The 11,726-nt window shown below is 42.2% G+C and overlaps 1 long non-coding RNA gene across 1 annotated transcript; it reads left to right on the top strand.

The window, feature by feature from the left end:
* Nucleotides 1–1,533: 1,533 nt before the first annotated feature.
* On the top strand, nucleotides 1,534–9,069 carry LOC133254792 (uncharacterized). Its single transcript, XR_009738766.1, has 2 exons — nucleotides 1,534–1,886; nucleotides 7,215–9,069. It is a non-coding gene; the product is annotated as an uncharacterized LOC133254792 (long non-coding RNA).
* Nucleotides 9,070–11,726: the final 2,657 nt, after the last annotated feature.

Here is an 11,726-nt window from a genome sequence, read left to right as displayed (position 1 = left end):
CATTGGCAGGTGGGTTCTTTAACATTAGGGCCACCTAGGAAGCCCCTCCAAGGCTGGGGAGGGATTATAAGTCAGCTCTTGGGAGCAAGTTCTGGCACCTTCCTATCCGACTCCACCATCATTTTAAGAATGTTTATTTAAACTTTTAGTACAGTATCAATTTCTTAAATATTTAGAAATACGTCACCTCACAGTTTAAATTGTGTTGCTATTGTTGCTACTCTTCCCCTAATTCATTTGTGAGGGACATTTTCAGAACTGTGGTTCCAGATTGCCAATTCCCAGCTCTTCTGCAAAGGGAGACGTGTCTGGAAACAGACTGGGAGCAACGGCAATAATCTCCATTCCCAGATAACTGCATGATTTCTTTACCCCAGATGCTACCACAGTTTACTGCATAGAATCCATTTCTATCAACAGGGCTGAATTCACAGAGCAGGAACTGTTGTCCATATTATACGTGAGGAGATGTGGCGTAAAGAGGTCACAGAACTTGCCCACAGCCACACAACTAATAAACGGCTGTGTCAGGCTTAAAACCCAAGTTGGCCTGACTCCAGAGCCCAGGGTCTGAGCCACCACACCACGCTGCCCAAAGCAGATCCCTCTAGATCACCAAGTGGATCAGGAATATGAGTGGACTTCACAAGGACTTAGGGCTTCCTGGGTAGCTCAAATGGTAAAGAATCTGCCCGCAGTGCAAGAGACCTGGGTTCAACCCCTGAGTTGGGAAGATCCCCTGGAGAAGAGCACGGCAACCCACTCCAGTACGCTCGCCTGGAGAATTCCATGGACAGTGGAACCTGACGGGCTACAGTCCATAGACTCGCAAAGAGTTGGACACGACTGAGCGACTAACACACTCACAGGGCCTTGGAAACCCCTGAGCTTGTGTATAAATTTTCTGTGTCTGTACAGATTTTTATCTTTGTCTGTATTTTTTCCTGGGGAGAAGTTCTCTATATTTCATTAGATTTATTTGGAACAAGAAAAATAAAATTTCATCTGGATTCACAATTATGCTAGTGTTTGTTGACTGGTTACCAAGTATGATTCTAAGCACTTAACATGTATTAAATCCTTTAATCCTGGCAATAACTCTGAGCCACTAGCACTATTATCCCCATTTTATGATCAAAGAAACTGAGACACAGAGAGGCTGTTACTTGCCCAGGTCACACAGCCGACCACGGTGCAGGGATCCTATCCAGGCAAGTCCCTAGCATCTATGCTCTTTTTAGACCACAGCGAAGAATGCCTTCTTCCCAGATCTTCCAATGTTTCGTGCATTTCCCTCCCTGAACCTGAGATGTTATCTCCCTGTTTCTATACACGATTTATGTAGTAGTTTTTCCTTCCCCCCTTAAAGTTATTAATAAACTGGCTATGGATCTTACAAGAAGACATCCCAGAATAAAAATTAGCAACTGCCCCCAGGAGGATTAGTCATATTAGTGATTCACACTACCATAAAAACTATTTTAAAAGACTGTCATCCCTCTGGTTTGAAATCTGCACAAGTTCTTCATGGAGTTGGGGTTCTGAGTTAAAAGGAGGTCCTTTTGGTGGGGGTAGGGACAGAGAAGTGACCAGGAGGTGAAAGGGGATCCCACTGACAGTCACTGAGCATATGGGCGTGGCCAGAGTTTACATATACCTACTCTGCATCTGTGAGTATACACTTCTGTTCTAAATATGGACCAAGACACACTTGACTTATATGCATTGATTAAGATGAATGAAGTTTGAACGATGTGATACTTTCTCTGCACCTTTTGAGATAATGAGACACAACCTAAACTGTTCCCAAATGGCTTTCATGGATTACTGTGGATGAAGACTAAACACACTTCATGGTTTTTCCCTTTACAGATGGAAAAATAGAGGTAAGAGCATCGGGCTACTTGTTTGGGGGATTCTAGGGGATTTAATATAAAGCTAAGAAGAGAGTTATGACTTTCCTCTCCCTGCTGAGGAATTAGCATTTTCCTGATTAAGTGACATTGAGACCAAAGACTGAAATAACAGAGCCTCAGAGATGAGAATTGAGTCTGCCCCAGGGTCCAGATGAAGTGAAAGATGAAACAGGAAGCAAGTGCACTTACAGCGTGAGGCCTTGGCCAGCACCAACAGCCTTCATGGTTTAGGCTGAGCGGGTGTGGGAGAAAGGCCTGAAAAATACACGCTAGGCTGGCTTTCGAGAAAAGAAGATCTTATAGTGTTTTTTTCTCTGAATGTTCAAATTCTGGCAGACTCCTACTTTCAGACCCATTAAAATTCAGGAAGGGAAAAACGAAAAAAATTGAAACCGTTTTCAAAGAGGAAAAAAAAACAACAAACACACCCACTCTTGCAAAAATAAAATCCCACCCCAAGAAAACCTTTATGAAAATGTTTTTGAGCTTTTAAAAACAGAAGGGGTTGACGTGTCAGTGGGGCACAGCCTGTGGACCATGGAATGACTATGAAATGTGGCATTCCCACCAGCGTCTGGGCATGAGTGTCTTAACTTTGTTTGATCCCTGGAGAAAAACAGCCCTGTTTCCTCCCTGGAAGAAGGAATAGAACCCATTTCTATGGATGGGCTAGATCCCACTGTGTTAATGTGGTTAGGTGGAGTGCGAGGAACAATTTGTTCTAATTCACTGCCTCAAAATAAGAGCCTCTCACTCTGGAAGTTTCCTTTCCAACCCACCCTCCCATGCAATCAACGGTCCAAGCCAAATCCTTCCTTCAGTCTCAGATTTCAGTTATATAAGCTGTTCTATCAAACAGACTCTTTCCAATTCAGACCAGAGTAAAATAGCCATTTATACAAACAGCTAGTGGTTTATGTAACCAGAGCCATTCAGGTGCCTCAGGTGAACAATGGCAGGCGGATTCCGCAGCTCTGAGCTCTGACTATGGTGGAACTTTGTTCCTACAGCTGGACGCCTCCTAAGAGGTCAGTCCTTCCTCCAGTCTCTCTCCAGGTTAAAGAGCATGTTACTTTGCATCCCTTGCAAATTCTTGTTCTTTATAGAGAACAGATTAAGCATTGTAATCTCAGGGATCAATGCTAGATTTTACTCCTGACGTTATGAAACTTGCTGATGATCAAAGCCGTGTATATTCAGAATTTCCATTTGAAAAATACAGAAAAATAAGAAAATTAAACACACCTGTAATTCCACCACCCAGAGTTAGTTACTTTTGACATTTAGTGTATATCCTTCTAGTCTTTCTTCTATGCATATCATATACATACATATCTACATGTACATATAATGTACTATATATGTACACATATATTAAGGTGTACATATATTAAAGTCGTGCGCATAGACATAATATTTAAATGAATGATATATTATGACTATACTGGTCATTCTGTGTTTTACCTAACAATGACATAATCATCAACAACTCATTTTTTATCTTCATTTCTGTTGTCCTTCTAATGCCCCTGTGAGTTATCACCACCCGCATATAGCAGCTCAAATTTAAGGCCTCTGAAGTCTGTGATGTGAAGCCCTACCTTATGTCTCACTGCTGTTAAATGCTGCCCTAAGGAAGGCTTTGAATGACTGTCTGGCATTCCCATTGTATTCTCTCTAAACCATTCCCTCTTTCAGAGTGTTTAGAAAATTTCCATTTGGGGGGCATTCTAAATAATTCTGTGAGGAACATTCTCTCATATAAATATTTATACTACTATTCCCATAGTACAAAATCCTAGCAATGAAAATTCTGGGCCAAGGATATGCCCTTTTTCATGACTTTTTATTATATGCTGCCAAAATGCTTACCAGAAAGTGGAAATGAATTTATATTCCCATCAGCTACTGCTCAATACTCTAACCAAAGTTAGAGTTAGGCTTTTAAAAATATAAATTTTTGTAATTTAAAAAAATGATTAAAAATGAAAGAAAATATCGTTCTCAAGCTGCTCTCCTTAGGAAAACAAAAATACATACAAAAAATGTTTGATAATCTGCCTATTCTCTCATTTACAATTATAACATTTCTAGAAAAAAATCACTGGGGGACTAAAGTATATTTGTGAACTGCTAGGGCTTCCCAGGGGGGTCAGTGGTAAAGAACCCTCCTGCCAATGCAGAGGTAGGAGACACGAGTTCAATCCCTGGGTCCAGAAGATTCCCTGGAGGAGGAAATGGCAACCCACTCTGGAAAATTCCATGGACAGAAGAACCTGGCGAACTATAGTCTATAGGGTCAAAAAGAGTTGGACATGACCCAGCGACTAAGCACACCTCAAACACACACAGAGACACACACATTAGACTGATGTGATGAATTCACCTTCGGCCCCCAAAATATAAACCCTCCAGTTATTTTTTCCCTCCCTCTTTCCCCCTGCCCTGCAGACTCAGCCACAGCTTCTAATCGCCAGTCCTCCACAGGCTCACGGGCAGAGGCAGCCTCTAACAACACAGCAGAAGGGAACTTGCAGAATGGGGAGAAAAAAGGGCTCAGGTTCACTGCTGTCAGCAAAAAGCTCCTATAAACAGAGAAACACATTAAGCCTTTCTGTTAATATGCTGTCTAGACTTGAAAAGATTGCTTTTCTCTCTGTCTTCTAAGCTTCAACTTTTGACCTTGTTTCTGTCCTTGTGTCTGTACTGGACTCAAGCAGTTCTTCAACAGTCAATTTACTGAATTACTTGTCACCTAAGCTACTGCAGTGACAGGGTGGGGACATGATCCCTATGAAATGAATGGAAAAGTTGACGACACTTGACCCCCGAGGCAGAAAATGCAGGGAGTCCCCCTTCTGGTTTAAGGGTAAAATGATACTCTCCGCAGAAACTGGAGCAGATAATCCCTTTGTTGATTGTGGATGGAATCTTGGAAGGTCCTGGAGGGAGGGTTGAGAAGAAGAGCTTATGAGTTCCACGCTTGGGGATAGAAACCAGTTCCTAGCAACATGAATGCGAGTCTTTTTTTGGACTATGTTTTACTCTGGGACGTTTCTTCTTCCTCTCCACATTCCCAGGGCCTTCATGCTAACAGCTAGGTCCTCAAGTCTCTCTCCAAGACGTAATATTTATTAAGCACTTGATGCATGCCAGGCATTTCTAAGCACTCATCTAACTGTTCTCTTTTAATCCTCCCAACTGCAATATTACAAGGTAGGTACTCTTGTTATTATCATTCCTGTTGTACAGATGGAGAAACTGACGCAGTAAGAAGTTATGAAACTACCTGGGTCACAGGGGTTCTGGCAGCCACTGTGGAAGACGGTATGGAGATTCCTTAAAGAACTAGGAATAGAACCACCATATGACCCAGCAATCCTACTCCTAGGCACATACCCTGAGGAAACCAGAACTGAAAAAGACACATGTATCCCATTGTTCACTGCTGCTGCTAAGTCACTTCAATCGTGTTCGACTTTGTGTGACCCCATAGACGGCAGCCCACCAGGCTCCCCGTCCTTGGGATTCTCCAGGCAAGAACACTGGAGTGGGTTGCCATTTCCTTCTCCAGTGCATGAAAGTGAAAAGTGAAAGTGAAGTTGCTCAGTCATGTCCGACTCTTAGTGACCCCACGGACTCTTAAGACCCACCAGGCTCCTCTGTCCATGGAATTTTCCAGGCAAGAGTACTGGAATGGGGTGCCATTGCCTTCTCCGATTGTTCACTGCAGCATTATTTATAATAGCTAGAACATGAAAGCAACCTGGATGTCCATCGATAGATGAATGGATAAAGAAGTTGTGGTACATATACACAATGGAATATTACTCAGCCATAAAAAGGAACACATTTGAGTCAGTTCTGATGAGGTGGATAAACCTAGAAACTATTATGCAGAGTGAAGTAGGTCAGAAAGATAAAGATAAATATTGTATTCTAATGAATATGTACAGAATCTAGAAATATGGTACTGAAGAATTTATTTACAGGGCAACAGTGGAGAAACAGACATAGAAAATAGACTTATGGATATGGGGAGAGAGGAGGAGAGGGTGAGATGTATGGAAAGAGTAACATGGAAACTTATATTACCATATGTAAAATAGATAGCCAAAGGGAATTTGCTGTATGGCTCAGCAAACTCAAACAGGGGCTCTGTATCAACCTAGAGGAGTGGGATGGGGAGGGAGATGGGAGGGAGTTTCAAAAGGGAGGGGATATATGTATACTTATGGCTGATCCATGTTAAGGTTTGACAGAAAACAACAAAATTCTGTAAAGGAATTATCCTTCAATAAAAAATAATTAAAAGAAAAGAAGTTATGAAACTAGAAGATCATGAGGGCAGATGTCTGACTCTTAGAGTCACAGGATTAACCAGTGTTCTATGCTGCTAATCAATCTAGATTTGTTGTTGTTGTTCTAGATTTTTTTTCTCCATCAATTAAAAAAATAATTTTTCCCCTTAATCTATCTGAGCCTGGCAGAGTTGGCTGAATTAATCCAATAAACACGTTTAGTCTGCTAATGGCTAATGATGGACTGAAGCGTGACCCGTATCAGTGAACGCATAGTTCTTTAGAACTTTCACAGTTAAAAGACTAGTGGTGACATCCAAGGATATCTGAGAAAGACATGTTGGTGGGAAGGGTTGATGGTAGTAGGAGGTGATGGGGAGATGGGGATAGAATATTCTTCAGTGGGGGACCTCTCTCTATCAGTCAATGGCTCACTCAGCACACAGAACAAGACAAGCCCTGGATGTAATATTTAGGCCTCTATCAGGAATGACCAAAAGCTCAGCTGTTTGTCTCACAAGCAAGTATTTCAGAGAACTCAGAAGCACTTAATGACAACCATCATCTGCCAACCACTGCCAAACACCATGCTCTGTGGGAATCACATAATTCCACAATCTTTCCACAACATCCAGTTTTCCAGCACATTTTTGTGATTAAGGACAGCAAGAGGAGTATGACAGGATTGCCCCATACAAATCTGTCACCCCAACTGGGAACAACCCAATTGAAACATCACAAACCCACAACAAGTTGTCACATCCTTTCTATTTGATTGACCCACAACATCCTGCAAATACTTCCCTCTCCCGACTCTCTCTGGGGCCAGAGCAGATTGTGGAAGAGAAAAGATGACTTGATGAAGGGTGTGGCCAAGAAAAAATATAATCTTTGGCTTGAAGATGTATATTTTGGTCTGGACAAATGTATTTGAAAGATTTTAATGAGTCACGAAGGTTGTGCTGACATTTAGAACAATATTTTTCATGCTTTTTAGGGTGAATTACTAATACAGTAATTCCTGGGTCAGGAAGATCCCCTGGAGAAGGAAAGGGCAACCCACTCCAGTATTGTTGCCTGGAGAATCCCATGGACAGAGGAACCTGGCGGGCTACAGTCCATGAGGTTACAAGAGTCAAACATGACTGAGTGACTTTCACTACTACTACTACTAACACAGTCCCTGGCTTAGAGAAATGCCTGTTGGTTGAAAGAGCAAGTGAGTACTGAGAACCTGACATGATGTAATTCACCTACAGTTAAGACTGTGCTGAAACAGAGGTGAACCTTTAGTGGGGTCTTGAAGGGACATGAGAGTTGGACTATAAAGAAAGCTGAGCACTGAAGAATTGATGCTTTTGAACTGTGGTGTTGGGGAAGACTCTTGAGAGTAACTTGGACTGCAAGGGGATCAAACCAGTCCATCCTAAAGGAAATCAGTCCTGAAAATTCATTGGAAGAACTGATGCTGAAGCTGAAACTCCAATACTTTGGCTACCCAATGCAAAGAATGGACTCATTTGAAAAGACCCTGATGCTGGGAAAGATTGAAGGTGGGAGGAGAAGGGGACAACAGAGGATGAGATGGTTGGATGGCATCACCGACTTGATGGACATGAGTTTGAGTAAACTCCAGGAGTTGGTGATGAACAGGGAGGCCTGGCGTGCTGCATTCTGAGGTCGCAAAGAGTCGGACACGACTGAGCGACTGAACTGAACTGAACTGAACTGAAGGGGCTTCCAGAATTTGATAAATGATTGTCCTTTCGTCAGTCACTTCTATAAGCCACATCAGTTGATACAGGTAATTTGCTTCTCATTAAAAACACTCCCATTCTGGGACTTCCCTGGCAGTCCTGTGGCTAAGACTCTGCATTCCCAATACAGCAGGCCTGGGTTTGATCCCTGGTCAGGGAAGTAGATCCCACATGCTGTAACTAAGAGTTCATATCCCACAACCAAAAAAAAAGAAAGAAAGAAAAATAGACGCTGCATGCCACAATTAAAAGATCCCACATGCTGCAATGAAGATTGAAGATCCTTTGTCCTGCAGCTATGACCCGGTGCAGTCGGATACATATGTACATACTTACAAAAAACACTCCCATTCCTGAGATTATATTTATATTTTTCAAGACTATGAATGTCCACTAAAGATTGTTGTTTTGCCTTGCTTATTTTTATCAGCTGACGGAAAAGAGGAGTTTCCATGTTATGCTGCAGTAACAGGACAGACAATATCTGCTCAGAGGCATCTAGAGCCACCTCCCCCAGAACCTCGGAGAGCTCATGAATGCTATCATGCACCCAGGCTCTTTGCCCCATGACCCCTTCCCCGGGGACAGAGGAGGAGTTCTGTGCCCAGAGTCTTTGTAGTGCATCACTTCTAGACATCAACAGCTGCCCTCTTCAGTCCGTCTGATTCCGGTTATGAAGTGTTTAGCAAGATGCTCTGCTGGGGCCTCATGCCACCCTCTCCACTTGGCAGGTGGCAATTCTGAGGTCCCAGGAGAATGAATTTCTCAAGCCCACAGTGTGGGAGGGAGTGGTAAAACAGAAATCAGTTCAAAGAGTTTTATTTCCCGACAGGAAGTTCCAGAGCTAGGACTACAACGCACACATGCCATTACCAGTCTGTATGCATCAACCCCCCAAACACTGACTGTCCTGTGAGCCACACATTCTTTTTCAGAACTCAGATTAAAACAAAATCCAGTGTAAATCCACTGAAATTTAATGGAGAGAGCATTTTCCTAGCACCAGAGCACTGTGGTATTCACCCTCGTAAAAGTGGATTTTGATGTAGAAGGGTCGCTATTAAAGCATGATTAAAATGATAGCCTGAAAGCTCAGCAAGCGGGCAAGTGTGTGAGTTGCCTCTGAGAATGTGTGAATGTATCAGAAGGTGAGATCCTGCTGAGAAAGTCTGATGCTGGAGCCTCCACTCAGAGGAACAGTCTTAGCGTAAGGTTTGGTGTTCCAAAGGGCCCTGCCAATTTACCAAATACAGATTAAGGAACATGTAAACCCCTCCCCCATTGTGGGCCACTCTTAGGGACTTGCTTCTAAAGAGCTGAGTATGCAAAGGGGGGAGAGGGAAGGAAGTCAATTCTCAACAGAGAAACCTGGTAAACATCACCCCAGCCAGGTGATCAAGGTCAATGTCAACAGCAATAAGTCATGTTGACAGCAGGTACCTGCTAATATGATGTGATGAGAAAAACAGTACAGCTCTGTGGTCTTTGGACTGCAAGGAGATCAAACCAGTTAATCCTTAAAGAAATCAACTCTGAATACTCATTGGTAGAACTGATGCTGAAGCTCTTGGCCAGTACTTTGGCCACCTGGTGCAGAGTTGACTCACTGGTCAAGACCTTGGTGTTGGGAAAGATTGAAGGCAAAAGGAGAAAGGGATGGCAGAGGATGAGATGGTTAGGTAGCATCACCGACTCAATGGACATGAATTTAAGCAAAGTCTGGGAGATAGAGGAGGACAGGGGAGCCTGGCATGCTACAGTCCAAGGCATCAGACACGACTTAGCTACTGAACAACCACAACAGATCTGTGGTCTTCCTCTCAGCCTAATTATGAGGAGAACATCAAACAAACCCCCAAAGTGATATTCTATAAAATACCCAACCCAGCACTCCTCAAATCTGTCAGCATCATTAAATACGAGAAAAATCTAGGGAAATGCAACTAAATACCACAATGAGATGTTACCTCACCACTGTCATTCAGAAGACAAGACACAATAGGTGCTGGTGAGGCTGTGGTGAAAAGGGAATCCTTACACATGGTTGGTGGGAATAGAAATTAAGCCCAACCACTGTGGAAAGCAATAGGGAGGTTTCTCAACAAATTAATTCCACCTCTAGTTATATACCCAAAGGAAATGAAAACAAGAGATATATAGACTCCCATGTTTATTGCAGCAATTATTCACAATAGCCAAGATATGCACCCAACTCAAATGCCCATCAATGGATGGATGGATAAGAAAGATGTAGTATATACACACAATGGAATATTATTCAGCCATGAGAAAGAAGGAAATCCTTCCATTTGCAATAACATGGATGGACTTTGAGCACATTATGACAAGAAAGATAAGTCAGACAGAAACACTTTTATGTAGAACCTAAAAAGTCAAACTGTAAACAAACAAACAATATAAAATGGTGGTTACCAGGGGAGTTGGGGCAGAGGGATAAGACAGATGGTATTTAATGGTACAAACTTGTAATGAGTACTAAATAAGCCACAAAGATCTAATAGACTGTATATGGAATATAGACAGTAGTATTGTACTGTAAGTATGTAATGTGATAAATATCATTACAATGGAAATCATATCACAATATATAAATAGACCAAAGCAATACCACTCTATAACCTTAAATTTACACAATGTTCTATGTCAGTTCAGTTCAGTTCAGTAGCTCAGTTGTGTCCAACTCTTTGCGAATCCATGAACTGCAGCACGCCAGGCCTCCCTGTCCATCACCAACTCCCAGAGTTCACTCAAACCCATGTCCATTGTGTTGGTGATGCCATCCAACCATCTCATCTTCTGTCGTCCCCTTCTCCTCCTGCCCTCAATCTTTCCCAGCATCAGGGTCTTTTCAAATGAGTCAGCTCTTCGCATCAGGTGGCCAAAGTACTGGAGTTTCAGCTTCAACATCAGTCCTTCCAATGAACACTCAGGACTGATCTCCTTTAGGATGGACTGGTTGGATCTCCTTGCAGTCCAAGGGACCCTCAAGAGTCTTCTCCAACACCACAGTTCAAAAGCATCAATTCTTCGGTGCTCAGCTTTCTTTATAGTCCAACTCTCACATCCACACATGACCACGGGAGAAACCATAGCCTTGACTAGATGGACCTTTGTTGGCAAAGTAATGTCTCTGCTTTTCAATATTCTGACTAGGTTGGTCATAACTTTCCTTCCAAGGAGTAAGCGTCTTTTAATTTCATGGCTGCAATCACCATCTGCAGTGATTTTGGAGCCCCCCAAAATAAAGTCAGCCACTGTTTCCACTATTTCCCCATCTATTTGCCATGAGGTGATGGGACCAGATGCCGTGATCTTCGTTTTCTGAATGTTGAGCTTTAAGCCAACTTTTTCACTCTCCTCTTTCATTTTTATCCACCAACTTTATCCAATAAAAAATTTAACTTAAAAAAAAGTAAAAATCTGTAAAACTATCACAACCAAGAGGAGCCAAAAAAGACATGATGACCAATGTAGCATCCTAGTGGGATACTGGGCCAGAAAAAGGACGTTCATGAACGATGAATAGTGTAAAATTTAGTTCATACTTACATACAATGCTCATTTCTTGGTTGTGACAAATAGACATGGTAGTATAAGATAATACCAGTAGAAGAAATTGGATGAGGAGAACACAAAAGCTTTTTATATTATCTTTGCAATGCCTCTGTAAATCTAAAGCTATTCTAAAATAAAAGGCTTATTTTTAAAACAGGTAGAAAAAGAAGCACTGA

Source organism: Bos javanicus, chromosome 10, assembly GCF_032452875.1.
Source record: "Bos javanicus breed banteng chromosome 10, ARS-OSU_banteng_1.0, whole genome shotgun sequence".
NCBI classification, from domain to species: Eukaryota; Metazoa; Chordata; class Mammalia; order Artiodactyla; family Bovidae; genus Bos; species Bos javanicus.
The sequence above is the reverse complement of the archived record's forward strand: the minus strand, read 5'-3'. Positions and strand labels throughout refer to the sequence as shown.